We start from the raw sequence: 19,983 nt of genomic DNA, 5'->3' as shown, positions 1-19,983 counted from the left end.
CATTTCTTGGCATTTCCAAACCTCTTCATTCCATTTCATTTCATTTCATTTCATTTCATGGCATTTCCACACCTCTTTATTTCATTGCATTTCATTTCATTTCATGGCATTTCCACACCATTTCATTTAAATACATTTCATTTCATTCCATTTCATTTCATTTCATTTCATTTCATTCCATGGCTTTTCCACATCTTTTCATTTAATTTCATTTCATTTGATTTAATTTAATTTAATTTCATTTCATTTCAATGCATTTCATTACACTGGATTTCATTTCATTTCATGGAATTTCGTTTCATTTCATTTGTTGGCATTTCCAAATCTTTTCATTTCATTTTATTTCATTTCATTTCATTTCTTGGCATTTCCAAAAGACTTCATTCCATTTCATTCCATTTCTTTTCTTTTCATTTCATTTCATTTCATTTCATTTCATTTCATTTCATGGCATTTCCACACCTCTTCATTTCATTTCATTTGATTTCATGGCATTTCTACACCTCTTTATTTCTTTTCATTTCATTTCATTGCATTGCATTTTCACAACTTTTCATTTCATTTCATTTCATTTCATTTCATTTCATTTCATTTCATTTCATTTCATGGCATTTCCACACCTCTTCATTTCATTTCATTTCATTTCATGGCATTTCTACACCTCTTTATTTCTTTTCATTTCATTTCATTTCATTTCATTTCATTTCATTTCATTTCATTTCATTTCATTTCATTTCATTATTTCATTTCATTTCATTTCATTTCATGGCATTTCCACACCTCTTCATTTCATTTCGTTTCATTTCATTTCATTTCATTTCATTTCATTTCATTTCATTTCATTTCATTGCATTTCATTGCATTGCATTTCATTGCATTTCATTTCATTTCATGGCATTTCCACACCTCTTCATTTCATTTCATTTCATTTCATTTCATTTCATTTCATTTCATTTCATTTCATTTCATTTCATTGCATTGCATTGCATTTCATTGCATTTCATTGCATTTCATTGCATTTCATTTCATTTCATTTCATGGCATTTCCACACCTCTTCATTTCATTTCATTTCATTTCATTTCATTTCATTTCATTGCATTGCATTTCATTTCACTGGATTTCCTTTCATTTCATGGCATTTCATTTCATTTCATTTCATTTCATTTCATTGCATTGCATTTCATTTCATGGCATTTCCACACCTCTTCATTTCATTTCATTTCATTTCATTTCATTTCATTTCATTTCATTGCATTTCATTTCATTGCATTTCATTGCATTTCATAGCAATTCATTTCATTTCATTTCTTGGCATTTCCAAACCTCTTTATTTCATTTCATTTCTTGCCATTTCCAAACCGCTTCATTTCATTTCATTTCATTTCATTTCATTTCATTTCATTTCATTTCATGGCATTTCCACACCTCTTCATTTCATTTCATTTCATTTCATTTCATTTCATTTCATTTCATTTCATTTCATGGCATTTCCACACCTCTTCATTTAAATACATTTCATTTCATTTCATTCCATTTCATTTCATTCCATGGCTTTTCCACACCTTTTCATTTAATTTAATTTAATTTAATTTCATTTCATTTCATTTCATTTCATTTCATTGCATTTCATTTCATTTCATTTCAATTCATTCCATGGCTTTTCCACACCTTTTCATTTAATTTAATTTAATTTAATTTAATTTAATTTAATTTAATTTCATTTCATTTCATTTCATGGCATTTCCACACCTCTTCATTTCATTTCATTTCATTTCATTTCATTTCATTGCATTGCATTTCATTGCATTTCATTGCATTTCATTTCATTTCATTTCTAGGCATTTCCAAACCTCTTCATTCCATTTCATTTCATTTCATTTCATTTCATTTCATTTCATTTCATTTCATTTCATTTCATTTCATGGCATTTCTACACCTCTTTATTTCTTTTCATTTCATTTCACTGCATTGCATTTTCACACCTATTCATTTCATTTCATTTCATTTCATTTCATTTCATTTCATTTCATTTTTTCATTTCATTTCATTTCATTTCATGGCATTTCCACACCTCTTCATTTCATTTCATTTCATTTCATTTCATTTCATTTCATTTCATTACATTTCATGGCATTTCCACACCTCTTTATTTCTTTTCATTTCATTTCATTTCATTTCATTTCATTTCATTTCATGGCATTTCATTACATTTCATTTCATTTCATTTCATTTCATTTCATTGCATTTCATTTCATTTCATTTCATTTCATTTGTTGACATTTCCCAACAGCTTCATTTCATTTCATTTCATTTCATTTCATTTCATTTCATTTCATTTCATTTCATGGCATTTCCACACCTCTTCATTTCATTTCATTTCATTTCATTTCATTGCATTTCATTTCCTTTCATTTCATTTGTTGGTATTTCCAAACCTTTTCATTTCATTTTATTTTATTTTATTTCATTTCATTACATTTCATTTCATTTCATTTCATTTCATTTCAATGCATTTCATTGCATTTCATTTCATTTCATTTCATTTCTTGGCATTTCCACACCTCTTCATTCCATTTCATTTCATTTCATTTCATTTCATTTCATGGCATTTCCACACCTCTTTATTTCATTTCATTTCATTTCATTTCATGGCATTTCCACACCACTTCATTTAAATACATTTCATTTCATTTCATTTCATTTCATTTCATTTCATTTCATTTCATTCCATGGCTTTTCCACATCTTTTCATTTAATTTCATTTCATTTGATTTAATTTAATTTAATTTCATTTCATTTCAATGCATTTCATTACACTGGATTTCATTTCATTTCATGGAATTTCGTTTCATTTCATTTGTTGGCATTTCCAAATCTTTTCATTTCATTTTATTTCATTTCATTTCATTTCTTGGCATTTCCAAAAGACTTCATTCCATTTCATTCCATTTCTTTTCTTTTCATTTCATTTCATTTCATGGCATTTCCACACCTCTTCATTTCATTTCATTTCATTTCATGGCATTTCTACACCTCTTTATTTCTTTTCATTTCATTTCATTGCATTGCATTTTCACACCTATTCATTTCATTTCATTTCATTTCATTTCATTTCATTTCATTTCATTTCATTTCATTTCATTATTTCATTTCATTTCATTTCATTTCATGGCATTTCCACACCTCTTCATTTCATTTCGTTTCATTTCATTTCATTTCATTTCATTTCATTTCATTTCATTGCATTTCATTGCATTGCATTTCATTGCATTTCATTTCATTTCATGGCATTTCCACACCTCTTCATTTCATTTCATTTCATTTCATTTCATTTCATTTCATTTCATTTCATTTCATTGCATTTCATTGCATTGCATTGCATTGCATTGCATTTCATTGCATTTCATTGCATTTCATTTCATTTCATTTCATGGCATTTCCACACCTCTTCATTTCATTTCATTTCATTTCATTTCATTTCATTTCATTTCATTTCATTTCATTGCATTTCATTTCACTGGATTTCCTTTCATTTCATGGCATTTCATTTCATTTCATTTCATTTCATTTCATTTCATTTCATTTCATTGCATTTCATTGCATTTCATTTCATGGCATTTCCACACCTCTTCATTTCATTTCATTTCATTTCATTTCATTTCATTTCATTGCATTGCATTTCATTTCATTTCATTTCATTGCATTTCATAGCAATTCATTTCATTTCATTACTTGGCATTTCCAAACCTCTTTATTTCATTTCATTTCTTGCCATTTCCAAACCTTTTCATTTCATTTTATTTTATTTCATTTCATTTCATTACATTTCATTTCATTTCATTTCATTTCATTTCATGGCATTTCCACACCTCTTCATTTCATTTCATTTCATTTCATTTCATTTTATTTCATTTCATTTCATTGCATTGCATTGCATTGCATTTCATTGCATTTCATTGCATTTCATTTCATTTCATTTCTTGGCATTTCCAAACCTCTTCATTCCATTTCACTTCATTTCATTTCATTTCATGGCATTTCCACACCTCTTTATTTCATTTCATTTCATGGCATTTCATTTCATTTGTTTTGTTGGCATTTCCAAACCTTTTCATTTCATTTTATTTTATTTCATTTCATTTCATTACATTTCATTTCATTTCATTTCATTTCATTGCATTGCATTTCATTGCATTTCATTTCATTACATTTCATTTCATTTCATTTCCTGGCATTTCCAAACCTCTTCATTCCATTTCATTTCATTTCATTTCATTTCATGGCATTTCCACACCTCTTTATTTCATTTCATTTCATTTCATTTCATGGCATTTCCACACCACTTCATTTAAATACATTTCATTTCATTTCATTTCATTTCATTTCATTTGTTGGCATTTCCAAACCTCTTCATTTCATTTCATTTCATTTCATTTCATTTCATTTCATTTCATTTCATTGCATTTCATAGCAATTCATTTCATTTCATTTCTTGGCATTTCCAAACCTCTTTATTTCATTTCATTTCTTGCCATTTCCAAACCGCTTCATTTCATTTCATTTCATTTCATTTCATTTCATTTCATTTCATTTCATGGCATTTCCACACCTCTTCATTTAATTTAATTTAATTTAATTTAATTTCATTTCATTTCATTTCATTTCATTTCATTTCATTTCATTTCATGGCATTTCATTGCATTTCATTTCATTTCATTTCTTGGCATTTCCAAAACACTTCATTCCATTTCATTCCATTTCATTTCATTTCATTTCATTCCATTTCATTTCATTTCATGGCATTTCCACACCTCTTCTTTTCATTCCATTTCATTTCATTTCATTTGATTTCATTTCATGACTTTTCCACACCTCCTCATTTAAATACATTTCATTTCATTTCATTTCATGGCATTTTCACACCTCTTCACTTCAATTCATTTCATTTCATTTCATGGCATTTCCACACCTCTTCATTTCATTTCATTTCATTTCATTTCATTTCATTTCATTTCATTTCATTTCATGGCATTTATACACCTCTTCATTTCATTTAGTTCAATTTCAGTCTATTACATTTCATTTCATTTCATTACATTTCATTTCATTTCATTTGATTTCATTTCATGACTTTTCCACACCTCCTCATTTAAATACATTTCATTTCATTTCATTTCATTTCATTTCATTTCATTTCATTTCATGGCATTTCCGCACCTCTTCATTTAAATACATTTCATTTCATTTCATTTCATTTCATTTCATTTCATTTCATTTCATTTCATGGCATTTCATTGCATTTCATTTCATTTCATTTCTTGGCATTTCCAAAACACTTCATTCCATTTCATTCCATTTCATTTCATTTCATTTCATTTCATTTCATTTCATTTCATGGCATTTCCACACCTCTTCATTTAAATACATTTCATTTCATTTCATTTCATTTCATTTCATTTCATTCCATGGCTTTTCCACACCTTTTCATTTAATTTAATTTAATTTAATTTAATTTAATTTCATTTCATTTCATTTCATTTCATTTCATTTCATCTCATGGCATTTCCACACCTCTTCATTTCATTTCATTTCATTTCATTTCATTTCATTTCATTTCATTTCATTTCATTTCATGGCATTTTCACACCTCTTCATTTCAATTCATTTCATTTCATTTCATGGCATTTCCACACCTCTTCATTTAAATACATTTCATTTCATTTCATTTCATTGCATTTCATTTCATGGCATTTCATGGAATTTCATGTCATTTCATTTCATTTCATGGCATTTCCACACCTCTTCATTTCATTTCATTTCATTTCATTTCATTTCATTTCATTTCATTTCATTTCATTTCATTTCATGGCATTTATACACCTCTTCATGACATTTAGTTCAATTTCAGTCAATTACATTTCATTTCATTTCATTACATTTCATTTCATTTCATTTCATTTCATTTCATGACTTTTCCACACCTCCTAATTTAAATACATTTCATTTTATTTCATTTCATTTCATTTCATTTCATTTCATTCCATGGCTTTTCCACACCTTTTCATTTAATTTAATTTAATTTAATTTAATTTAATTTTATTTCATTTCATTTCATTACATTTCATTTCATTTCATTGCATTGCATTGCATTGCATTTCATTTCATTTCATTTCATTTCATTTCATTTCATGGCATTTCATTGCATTTCATTTCATTTCATTTCATTTCATGGCATTTCATTTCATTTCATTTGTTGGCATTTCCAAACCTCTTCATTTCATTTCATTTCATTTCATTTCATTTCATTTCATGGCATTTCATTTCATTCCATGGCTTTTCCACACCTTTTAATTTAATTTAATTTAATTTAATTTAATTTCATTTCATTTCATTTCATTTCCTTGCATTTCATTTCACTGGATTTCATTTCATTTCATGGCATTTCATTTCATGTCATTTGTTGGCATTTCCAAACCTTTTCATTTCATTTTATTTTATTTCATTTCATTTCATTACATTTCATTTCATTTCATTTCATTTCATTTCATTTCATTTCATGGCATTTCCACACCTCTTCATTTCATTTCATTTCATTTCATTTCATTTCATTTCATTTCATTTCATTTCATTGCATTGCATTTCATTGCATTTCATTTCATTTCATTTCATTTCATTTCCTGGCATTTCCAAACCTCTTCATTCCATTTCATTTCATTTCATTTCATTTCATGGCATTTCCACACCTCTTTATTTCATTTCATTTCATTTCATTTCATGGCATTTCCACACCACTTCATTTAAATACATTTCATTTCATTTCATTTCATTTCATTTCATTTCATTTCATTTCATTCCATGGCTATTCCACACCTTTTCATTTAATTTAATTTAATTTAATTTCATTTCATTTCATTTCATTTCATTTCATTTCATTTCATTTCATGGCATTTCCACACCTCTTCATTTAAATACATTTCATTTCATTTCATTTCATTTCATTTCATGGCATTTCCACTCCTCTTCATTTCATTTCATTTCATTTCATTTCATTTCATTTCATTTCATTTCATTTCATTGCATTTCATTTCATGGCATTTCCACACCTCTTCATTTCATTTCATTTCATTTCATTTCATTTCATTTCATTTCTTGGCATTTCCAAACCTCTTCATTCCATTTCATTTCATTCCATTTCATTTCATTTCATTTCATTTCATTTCATTTCATTTCATGGCATTTCCACACCAATTGATTTCTCTTCATTTCATTACATTTCATGGCATTTCCACACCTCTTCATTTAAATACATTTCATTTCATTTCATTTCATTTCATTTCATTTCATTTCATTTCATTCCATGGCTTTTCCACACCTTTTCATTTAATTTCATTTCATTTGATTTAATTTCATTTGATTTAATTTCATTTCATTTCATTGCATTTCATTTCATTTCACTGGATTTCATTTCATTTCATGGAATTTCGTTTCATTTAATTTGTTGGCATTTCCAAACCTTTTCATTTCATTTCATTTCATTTCATTTCATTTCATTTCATTTCATTTCATGGCATTTCCACACCAATTGATTTCTCTTCATTTCATTACATTTCATGGCATTTCCACACCTCTTCATTTAAATACATTTCATTTCATTTCATTTCATTTCATTTCATTTCATTCCATGGCTTTTCCACACCTTTTCATTTAATTTCATTTCATTTGATTTAATTTCATTTGATTTAATTTCATTTCATTTCATTGCATTTCATTTCATTTCACTGGATTTCATTTCATTTCATGGAATTTTGTTTCATTTAATTTGTTGGCATTTCCAAACCTTTTCATTTCATTTCATTTCATTTCATTTCATTTCATTTCATTTCATGGCATTTCCACACCTCTATATTTCATTTCATTTCATTTCATTTCATTTCATTTCATTTCATTTCATGGCATTTCATTGCATTTCATTTCATTTCATTTCATGGCATTTCCACACCTCTTCATTTCATTTCATTTCATTTCATTTCATTTCATTTCATTTCATTTCATTTCATTTCATGGCATTTCCACACCTCTTCATTTCATTTCATTTCATTTTATTTCATTTCATTTCATTTCATTTCATTTCATTTGTTGGCATTTCCAAACCTCTTCATTTCATTTCATTTCATTTCATTTCATTTCATTTCATTTCATTTCATTGCATTTCATTTCATGGCATTTCCACACCTCTTCATTTCATTTCATTTCATTTCATTTCATTTCATTTCATTTCATTGCATTTCATTGCATTTCATAGCAATTCATTTCATTTCATTTCATTTCATTTCTTGGCATTTCCAAACCTCTTTAGTTCATTTCATTTCTTGCCATTTCCAAACCGCTTCATTTCATTTCATTTCATTTCATTTCATTTTATTACATTTCATTTCATTTCATGGCATTTCCACACCTCTTCATTTCATTTCATTTCATTTCATTTCATTTCATTTCATTTCATGGCATTTCATTGCATTTCATTTCATTTCATTTCTTGGCATTTCCAAAACACTTCATTCCATTTCATTCCATTTCATTTCATTTCATTTCATTTCATTTCATGGCATTTCCACACCTCTTCATTTAAATACATTTCATTTCATTTCATTTCATTTCATTTCATTTCATTTCATTTCATTTCATGGCATTTCCACACCTCTTCATTTCATTTCATTTCATTTCATTTCATTTCATTTCATTTCATTTCATTTCATTTCATGGCATTTTCACACCTCTTCATTTCAATTCATTTCATTTCATTTCATGGCATTTCCACACCTCTTTATTTCTTTTCATTTCATTTCATTTCATTTCATTTCATTTCATTTCATTTCATTTCATGGCATTTCATTTCATTTCATTTGTTGGCATTTCCAAACTTCTTCATTTCATTTCATTTCATTTCATGGCATTTCATTTCATTCCATGGCTTTTCCACACCTTTTAATTTAATTTAATTTAATTTCATTTCATTTCATTTCATTTCATTGCATTTCATTTCACTGGATTTCATTTCATTTCATGGCATTTCATTTCATTTCATTTGTTGGCATTTCCAAACCTTTTCATTTCATTTTATTTTATTTCATTTCATTTCATTACATTTCATTTCATTTCATTTCATTTCATTTCATTTCATTTCATGGCATTTCCACACCTCTTCATTTCATTTCATTTCATTTCATTTCATTTTATTTCATTTCATTTCATTCCATTGCATTGCATTGCATTTCATTGCATTTCATTGCATTTCATTTCATTTCATTTCTTGGCATTTCCAAACCTCTTCATTCCATTTCACTTCATTTCATTTCATTTCATGGCATTTCCACACCTCTTTATTTCCTTTCATTTCATGGCATTTCATTTCATTTGATTTGTTGGCATTTCCAAACCTTTTCATTTCATTTCATTTTATTTCATTTCATTTCATTTCATTTCATTTCATTTCATTTCATTGCATTGTATTTCATTGCATTTCATTTCATTTCATTTCATTTCATTTCCTGGCATTTCCAAAGCTCTTCATTCCATTTCATTTCATTTCATGGCATTTCCACACCACTTCATTTAAATACATTTCATTTCATTTCATTTCATTTCATTCCATGGATATTCCACACCTTTTAATTTAATTTAATTTAATTTAATTTAATTTAATTTCATTTAATTTCATTTCATTTCATTTCATTTCATTTCATGGCATTTTTACACCTCTTCATTTAAATACATTTCATTTCATTTCATTTCATTTCATTTAATTCCATGGCTTTTCCACACCTTTTCATTTGATTTAATTTAATTTAATTTCATTTCATTTCATTTCATTTCATTGCATTTCATTTCATTTCATTTCTTGGCATTTCCAAAACACTTCATTCCATTTCATTCCATTTCATTTCATTTCATTTCATTTCATTTCATGGCATTTCCACACCTCTTCATTTAAATACATTTCATTTCATTTCATTTCATTTCATTTCATTCCATGGCTTTTCCACACCTTTTCATTTAATTTCATTTAATTAAATTTCATTTCATTTCATTTCATTTCATTTCATTTCATTTCATTTCATTTCATTTCATTCCATGGCTTTTCCACACCTTTTCATTTAATTTCATTTAATTAAATTTAATTTAATTTAATTTCATTTCATTTCATTTCATGGCATTTCCACACCACTTCATTTCATTTCATTTCATTTCATTTCATTTCATTTCATTTCATTTCATTTCATTTCATTTCATGGCATTTCCACACCTCTTCATTTCATTTCATTTCATTTCATTTCATTGCATTGCATTTCATTTCATGGCATTTCCACACCTTTTCATTTCATTTCATTTCATTTCATTTCATTTCATTTCATTTCATTTCATGGCATTTCCACACCTCTTCATTTCATTTCATTTCAATTCATTTCATTTCATTTCATTTCATTTCATTTCATTTCTTGGCATTTTCACACCTCTTCATTTCAATTCATTTCATTTCATTTCATGGCATTTCCACACCTCTTCATTTAAATACATTTCATTTCATTTCATTTCAGTTCATTTCATTTCATTTCATTTCATTGCATTTCATTTCACTGGATTTCCTTTCATTTCATGGCATTTCATTTCATTTCATTTGTTGGCATTTCCAAACCTTTTCATTTCATTTTATTTTATTTCATTTCATTTCATTTCATTTCATTTCATTTCATTTCATTTCATTTCATGGCATTTCCACACCTCTTAATTTCATTTCATTTCATTTCATTTCATTTCATTTCATTGCATTTCATTGCATTTCATAGCAATTCATTTCATTTCATTTCTTGGCATTTCCAAACCTCTTTATTTCATTTCTTTTCTTGCCATTTCCAAACCGCTTCATTTCATTTCATTGCATTTCATTTCATTTCATTTCATTTCATTTCATTTCATTTCATTTCATTTCATGGCATTTCCACACCTCTTCATTTCATTTCATTTCATTTCATTTCATTTCATTTCATTTCATTTCATTTCATTTCATGGCATTTCATTGCATTTCATTTCATTTCATTTCTTGGCATTTTTACACCTCTTCATTTAAATACATTTCATTTCATTTCATTTCATTTCATTTAATTCCATGGCTTTTCCACACCTTTTCATTTGATTTAATTTAATTTAATTTCATTTCATTTCATTTCATTTCATTGCATTTCATTTCATTTCATTTCTTGGCATTTCCAAAACACTTCATTCCATTTCATTCCATTTCATTTCATTTCATTTCATTTCATTTCATTTCATGGCATTTCCACACCTCTTCATTTAAATACATTTCATTTCATTTCATTTCATTTCATTTCATTCCATGGCTTTTCCACACCTTTTCATTTAATTTCATTTAATTAAATTTCATTTCATTTCATTTCATTTCATTTCATTTCATGGCATTTCCACACCACTTCATTTCATTTCATTTCATTTCATTTCATTTCATTTCATTTCATTTCATTTCATTTCATGGCATTTCCACACCTCTTCATTTCATTTCATTTCATTTCATTTCATTGCATTGCATTTCATTTCATGGCATTTCCACACCTTTTCATTTCATTTCATTTCATTTCATTTCATTTCATTTCATTTCATTTCATGGCATTTCCACACCTCTTCATTTCATTTCATTTCAATTCATTTCATTTCATTTCATTTCATTTCATTTCATTTCTTGGCATTTTCACACCTCTTCATTTCAATTCATTTCATTTCATTTCATGGCATTTCCACACCTCTTCATTTAAATACATTTCATTTCATTTCATTTCAGTTCATTTCATTTCATTTCATTTCATTGCATTTCATTTCACTGGATTTCCTTTCATTTCATGGCATTTCATTTCATTTCATTTGTTGGCATTTCCAAACCTTTTCATTTCATTTTATTTTATTTCATTTCATTTCATTTCATTTCATTTCATTTCATTTCATTTCATTTCATGGCATTTCCACACCTCTTAATTTCATTTCATTTCATTTCATTTCATTTCATTTCATTGCATTTCATTGCATTTCATAGCAATTCATTTCATTTCATTTCTTGGCATTTCCAAACCTCTTTATTTCATTTCTTTTCTTGCCATTTCCAAACCGCTTCATTTCATTTCATTGCATTTCATTTCATTTCATTTCATTTCATTTCATTTCATTTCATTTCATGGCATTTCCACACCTCTTCATTTCATTTCATTTCATTTCATTTCATTTCATTTCATTTCATTTCATGGCATTTCATTGCATTTCATTTCATTTCATTTCTTGGCATTTCCAAAACACTTCATTCCATTTCATTCCATTTCATTCCATTTCATTTCATTTCATTTCATTTCATTTAATGGCATTTCCACACCTCTTCATTTAAATACATTTCATTTCGTTTCATTTCATTTCATTTCATTTCATTCCATGGCTTTTCCACACATTTTCATTTAATTTAATTTAATTTAATTTCATTTCATTTCATTTCATTTCATTTCATTTCATGGCATTTCCACACCTCTTCATTTCATTTCATTTCATTTCATTTCATTTCATTTCATTTCATTTCATTCCATGGCTTTTCCACACATTTTCATTTAATTTAATTTAATTTAATTTAATTTCATTTCATTTCATTTCATTTCATTTCATGGCATTTCCACACCTCTTCATTTCATTTCATTTCATTTCATTTCATTTCATTTCATTTCATTTCATTTCTTGGCATTTCCAAAACACTTCATTCCATTTCATTCCATTTCATTTCATTTCATTTCATTTCATTTCATTTCATTTAATGGCATTTCCACACCTCTTCATTTAAATACATTTCATTTCATTTCATTTCATTTCATTTCATTTCATTTCATTTCATTTCATTCCATGGCTTTTCCACACATTTTCATTTAATTTAATTTAATTTAATTTAATTTCATTTCATTTCATTTCATTTCATTTCATGGCATTTCCATACCTCTTCATTTCATTTCATTTCATTTCATTTCATTTCATTTCATTTCATTTCATTTCATTTCATTTCATTTCATGGCATTTTCACACCTCTTCATTTCAATTCATTTCATTTCATTTCATGGCATTTCCACACCTCTTCATTTAAATACATTTCATTTCATTTCATTTCATTGCATTTCATTTCATGGCATTTCATGGCATTTCATTTCATTTCATTTCATTTCATGGCATTTATACACCTCTTCATTTCATTTAGTTCAATTTCAGTCTATTACATTTCATTTCATTTCATTACATTTCATTTCATTTCATTTGATTTCATTTCATGACTTTTCCACACCTCCTCATTTAAATACATTTCATTTCATTTCATTTCATTTCATTTCATTTCATGGCATTTCCGCACCTCTTCATTTAAATACATTTCATTTCATTTCATTTCATTTCATTTCATTTCATTTCATTTCATTTCATTTCATTTCATTGCATTGCATTGCATTTCATTTCATTTCATTTCATTTCATGGCATTTCATTGCATTTCATTTCATTTCATTTCATTTCATGGCATTTCCACACCTCTTCATTTCATTTCATTTCATTTCATTTCATTTCATTTCATGGCATTTCCACACCTCTTTATTTCTTTTCATTTCATTTCATTTCATTTCATTTCAATTCATGGCATTTCATTTCATTTCATTTCTTGGCATTTCCAAACCTCTTTATTTCATTTCATTTCTTGCCATTTCCAAACCTCTACTTTTCATTTCATTTCATTTCATTTCATTTCATTTCATTTCATTTCATGGCATTTCCACACCTCTTCATTTCATTTCATTACATTTCATTTCATTTCATTTCATTTCATTTCATTTCATTTCATTTCATGGCATTTCCACACCTCTTCATTTCATTTCATTTCATTTCATTTCATTTCATTTCATTTCATTTCATTTCTTGGCATTTCCAAAACACTTCATTCCATTTCATTCCATTTCATTTCATTTCATTTCATTTCATTTCATTTCATTTAATGGCATTTCCACACCTCTTCATTTAAATACATTTCATTTCATTTCATTTCATTTCATTTCATTTCATTTCATTTCATTTCATTCCATGGCTTTTCCACACATTTTCATTTAATTTAATTTAATTTAATTTAATTTCATTTCATTTCATTTCATTTCATTTCATGGCATTTCCACACCTCTTCATTTCATTTCATTTCATTTCATTTCATTTCATTTCATTTCATTTCATTTCATTTCATGGCATTTTCACACCTCTTCATTTCAATTCATTTCATTTCATTTCATGGCATTTCCACACCTCTTCATTTAAATACATTTCATTTCATTTCATTTCATTGCATTTCATTTCATGGCATTTCATGGCATTTCATTTCATTTCATTTCATTTCATGGCATTTATACACCTCTTCATTTCATTTAGTTCAATTTCAGTCTATTACATTTCATTTCATTTCATTACATTTCATTTCATTTCATTTGATTTCATTTCATGACTTTTCCACACCTCCTCATTTAAATACATTTCATTTCATTTCATTTCATTTCATTTCATTTCATGGCATTTCCGCACCTCTTCATTTAAATACATTTCATTTCATTTCATTTCATTTCATTTCATTTCATTTCATTTCATTTCATTTCATTGCATTGCATTGCATTTCATTTCATTTCATTTCATTTCATGGCATTTCATTGCATTTCATTTCATTTCATTTCATTTCATGGCATTTCCACACCTCTTCATTTCATTTCATTTCATTTCATTTCATTTCATTTCATGGCATTTCCACACCTCTTTATTTCTTTTCATTTCATTTCATTTCATTTCATTTCAATTCATGGCATTTCATTTCATTTCATTTCTTGGCATTTCCAAACCTCTTTATTTCATTTCATTTCTTGCCATTTCCAAACCTCTACTTTTCATTTCATTTCATTTCATTTCATTTCATTTCATTTCATTTCATGGCATTTCCACACCTCTTCATTTCATTTCATTACATTTCATTTCATTTCATTTCATTTCATTTCATTTCATTTCATTTCATTTCATGGCATTTCCACACCTCTTCATTTAAATACATTTCATTTCATTTCATTGCATTGCATTTCATTTCATTTCATTTCATTGCATTGCATTGCATTTCATTTCATTTCATGGCATTTATACACCTCTTCATTTCATTTAGTTCAATTTCAGTCTATTACATTTCATTTCATTTCATTACATTTCATTTCATTTCATTTGATTTCATTTCATGACTTTTCCACACCTCCTCATTTAAATACATTTCATTTCATTTCATTTCATTTCATTTCATTTCATGGCATTTCCGCACCTCTTCATTTAAATACATTTCATTTCATTTCATTTCATTTCATTTCATTTCATTTCATTTCATTGCATTGCATTGCATTTCATTTCATTTCATTTCATTTCATGGCATTTCATTGCATTTCATTTCATTTCATTTCATTTCATGGCATTTCCACACCTCTTCATTTCATTTCATTTCATTTCATTTCATTTCATTTCATGGCATTTCCACACCTCTTTATTTCTTTTCATTTCATTTCATTTCATTTCATTTCAATTCATGGCATTTCATTTCATTTCATTTCTTGGCATTTCCAAACCTCTTTATTTCATTTCATTTCTTGCCATTTCCAAACCTCTACTTTTCATTTCATTTCATTTCATTTCATTTCATTTCATTTCATTTCATTTCATTTCATTTCATTTCATGGCATTTCCACACCTCTTCATTTCATTTCATTACATTTCATTTCATTTCATTTCATTTCATTTCATTTCATTTCATTTCATTTCATGGCATTTCCACACCTATTCATTTCATTTCATTTCATTGCATTTCATTGCATTTCATTGCATTGCATTGCATTTCATTGCATTTCATTGCATTTCATTTCATTTCATTTCTTTGCGTTTCCAAACCTCTTCATTCCATTTCATTTCATTTCATTTCATTTCATTTCATTTCATTTCATTTCATTTCATTTCATTTCATTTCATGGCATTTCCACACCTCTTTATTTCATTTCATTTCAATTCATTTCATGGCATTTCCACACCTCTTCATTTAAATACATTTCATTTCATTTCATTTCATTTCATTTCATTTCATTTCATTCCATGGCTTTTCCACACCTTTTCATTTAATTTCTTTTCATTTGATTTCATTTCATTTCATTTCATTTCATTTCATTCCATTGCATTTCATTTCACTGGATTTCATTTCATTTCATGGAATTTCGTTTCATTTCATTTGTTGGCATTTCCAAACCTTTTCATTTCATTTTATTTTATTTCATTTCATTTCATTTCATGTCATTTAATGGCATTTCCACACCTCTTCATTTAAATACATTTCATTTCATTTCATTTCATTTCATTTCATTTCATTTCATTTCATTCCATGGCTTTTCCACACATTTTCATTTAATTTCATTTAATTTAATTTAATTTAATTTAATTTCATTTCATTTCATTTCATTTCATTTCATGGCATTTCCACACCTCTTCATTTCATTTCATTTCATTTCATTTCATTTCATTTCATTTCATGGCATTTATACACCTCTTCATTTCATTTAGTTCAATTTCAGTCTATTACATTTCATTTCATTTCATTACATTTCATTTCATTTCATTTGATTTCATTTCATGACTTTTCCACACCTCCTCATTTAAATACATTTCATTTCATTTCATTTCATTTCATTTCATGGCATTTCCGCACCTCTTCATTTAAATACATTTCATTTCATTTCATTTCATTTCATTCCGTGGCTTTTCCACACCTTTTCATTTAATTTAATTTAATTTAATTTAATTTAATTTCATTTCATTTCATTTCATTTCATTTCATTTCATTGCATTGCATTTCATTTCATTTCATTTCATTTCATTTCATGGCATTTCATTGCATTTCATTTCATTTCATTTCATTTCATTTCATGGCATTTCCACACCTCTTCATTTCATTTTATTTCATTTCATTTCATTTCATTTCATTTCATTTCATTTCATTTCATTTCATGGCATTTCCACACCTCTTTATTTCTTTTCATTTCATTTCATTTCATTTCATTTCATTTCAATACATGGCATTTCATTTCATTTCATTTGTTGGCATTTCCAAACCTTTTCATTTCATTTTATTTTATTTCATTTCATTTAATTACATTTCATTTCATTACATTTCATTTCATTTCATTTCATTGCATTTCATTTCATTTCATTTCATTTCATTTCCTGGCATTTCCAAACCTCTTCATTCCATTTCATTTCATTTCATTTCATTTCATTTCATTTCATGGCATTTCCACACCTCTTCATTTCATTTCATTTCATTTCATTTCATTTCATTTCATTGCATTGCACTGCATTGCACTGCATTTCATTGCATTTCATTGCATTGCATTTCATTTCATTTCTTGGCATTTCCAAACCTCTTCATTCCATTTCATTTCTTGCCATTTCCAAACCTCTTCTTTTCATTTCATTTCATTGCATTTCATTGCATTTCATTTCATTTCATTTGTTGGCATTTCCAAACCTTTTCATTTCATTTTATTTTATTTCATTTCATTTCATTACATTTCATTTCATTTCATTTCATTTCATTTCATTTCATTTCATTTCATTTCATTTCATTTCATTTCATTGCATTTCATTGCATTTCATTTCATTTCATTTCATGGCATTTCCACACCTCTTCATTTAAAAACATTTCATTTCATTTCATTTCATTTCATTTCATTTCATTTCATTCCATGGCTTTTCCACACCTTTTCATTTAATTTCATTTCATTTGATTTCATTTCATTTCATTTCATTTCATTTCATTTCATTTCATTTCATTGCATTTCATTTCACTGGATTTCATTTCATTTCATGGAATTTCGTTTCATTTCATTTGTTGGCATTTCCACACCTCTTCATTTCATTTCATTTCATTTCATTTCATTTCATTTCATTTCATTTCATTTCATTTCATGGCATTTCCACACCTCTTTATTTCTTTTCTTTTCATTTCATTTCATTTCATTTCATTTCATTTCATTTCAATACATGGCATTTCATTTCATTTCATTTGTTGGCATTTCCAAACCTCTTCATTTCATTTCATTTCATTTCATGGCTTTTCCACACCTTTTCATTTAATTTCATTTCCTTTGATTTAATTTCATTTCATTTCATTTCTTTTCATTTCATTGCATTTCATTTCACTGGATTTCATTTCATTTCATGGCATTTCATTTCATTTCATTTGTTGGCATTTCCAAACCTTTTCATTTCATTTTATTTTATTTCATTTCATTTCATTACATTTCATTTCATTTCATTTCATTTCATTTCATGGCATTTCCACACCTCTTCATTTCATTTCATTTCATTTCATGGCATTTCATTTCATTTCATTTCATTTCATTTCATTGCATTGCATTTCATTGCATTTCATTGCATTTCATTGCATTTCATTGCATTTCATTTCATTTCATTTCTTGGCATTTCCAAACCTCTTCGTTCCATTTCATTTCATTTGCATTGCATTTCATTGCATTTCATAGCAATTCATTTCATTTCATTTCTTGGCATTTCCAAACCTCTTTATTTCATTTCATTTCTTGCCATTTCCAAACCTCTTCATTTCATTTCATTTCATTTCAATTCATTTCATTTCATTTCATGGCATTTCCACACCTCTTCATTTCATTTCATTTCATTTCATTTCATTTCATTTCATTTCATTTCATTTCATTTCATTGCATTGCATTTCATTTCATTTCATTTCATTTCATGGCATTTCATTGCATTTCATTTCATTTCATTTCATTTCATGGCATTTCCACACCTCTTCATTTCATTTCATTTCATTTCATTTCATTTCATGGCATTTCCACACCTCTTTATTTCTTTTCATTTCATTTCATTTCATTTCATTTCAATTCATGGCATTTCATTTCATTTCATTTGTTGGCATTTCCAAACCTCTTCATTTCATTTCATTTCATTTCATGGCATTTCATTTCATTCCATGGCTTTTCCACACCTTTTCATTTAATTTAATTTAATTTAATTTAATTTCATTTCATTTCATTTCATTTCATTTCATTGCATTTCATTTCACTGGATTTCATTTCATTTCATGGCATTTCATTTCATTTCATTTGTTGGCATTTCCAAACCTTTTCATTTCATTTTATTTTATTTCATTTCATTTCATTACATTTCATTTCATTTCATTTCATTTCATTTCATTTCATTTCATGGCATTTCCACACCTCTTCATTTCATTTCATTTCATTTCATTTCATGGCATTTCATTTCATTTCATTTCATTTCATTGCATTGCATTTCATTGCATTTCATTGCATTTCATTTCATTTCATTTCTTGGAATTTAAAACCTCTTCATTCCATTTCACTTCATTTCATTTCATTTCATGGCATTTCCACACCTCTTTATTTCATTTCATTTCATGGCATTTCATTTCATTTCATTTGTTGGCATTTCCAAACCTTTTCATTTCATTTTATTTTATTTCATTTCATTTCATTACATTTCATTTCATTTCATTTCATTTCATTTCATTTCATTTCATTTCATTGCATTGCATTTCATTGCATTTCATTTCATTTCATTTCATTTCATTTCATTTCATTTCCTGGCATTTCCAAACCTCTTCATTCCATTTCATTTCATTTCATTTCATTTCATGGCATTTCCACACCTCTTTATTTCATTTCATTTCATTTCATTTCATGGCATTTCCACACCTCTTCATTTCATTTCATTTCATTTCATTTCATTTCATTGCATTGCATTGCATTGCATTTCATTGCATTTCATTGCATTGCATTTCATTTCATTTCTTGGCATTTCCAAA

This window comes from Cyrtonyx montezumae, unplaced genomic scaffold, assembly GCF_038088225.1.
Source record: "Cyrtonyx montezumae isolate F1298 unplaced genomic scaffold, pur_monq_1.0 scaffold_27, whole genome shotgun sequence".
NCBI lineage: Eukaryota > Metazoa > Chordata > Aves > Galliformes > Odontophoridae > Cyrtonyx > Cyrtonyx montezumae.
The sequence above is the reverse complement of the archived record's forward strand: the minus strand, read 5'-3'. Positions refer to the sequence as shown.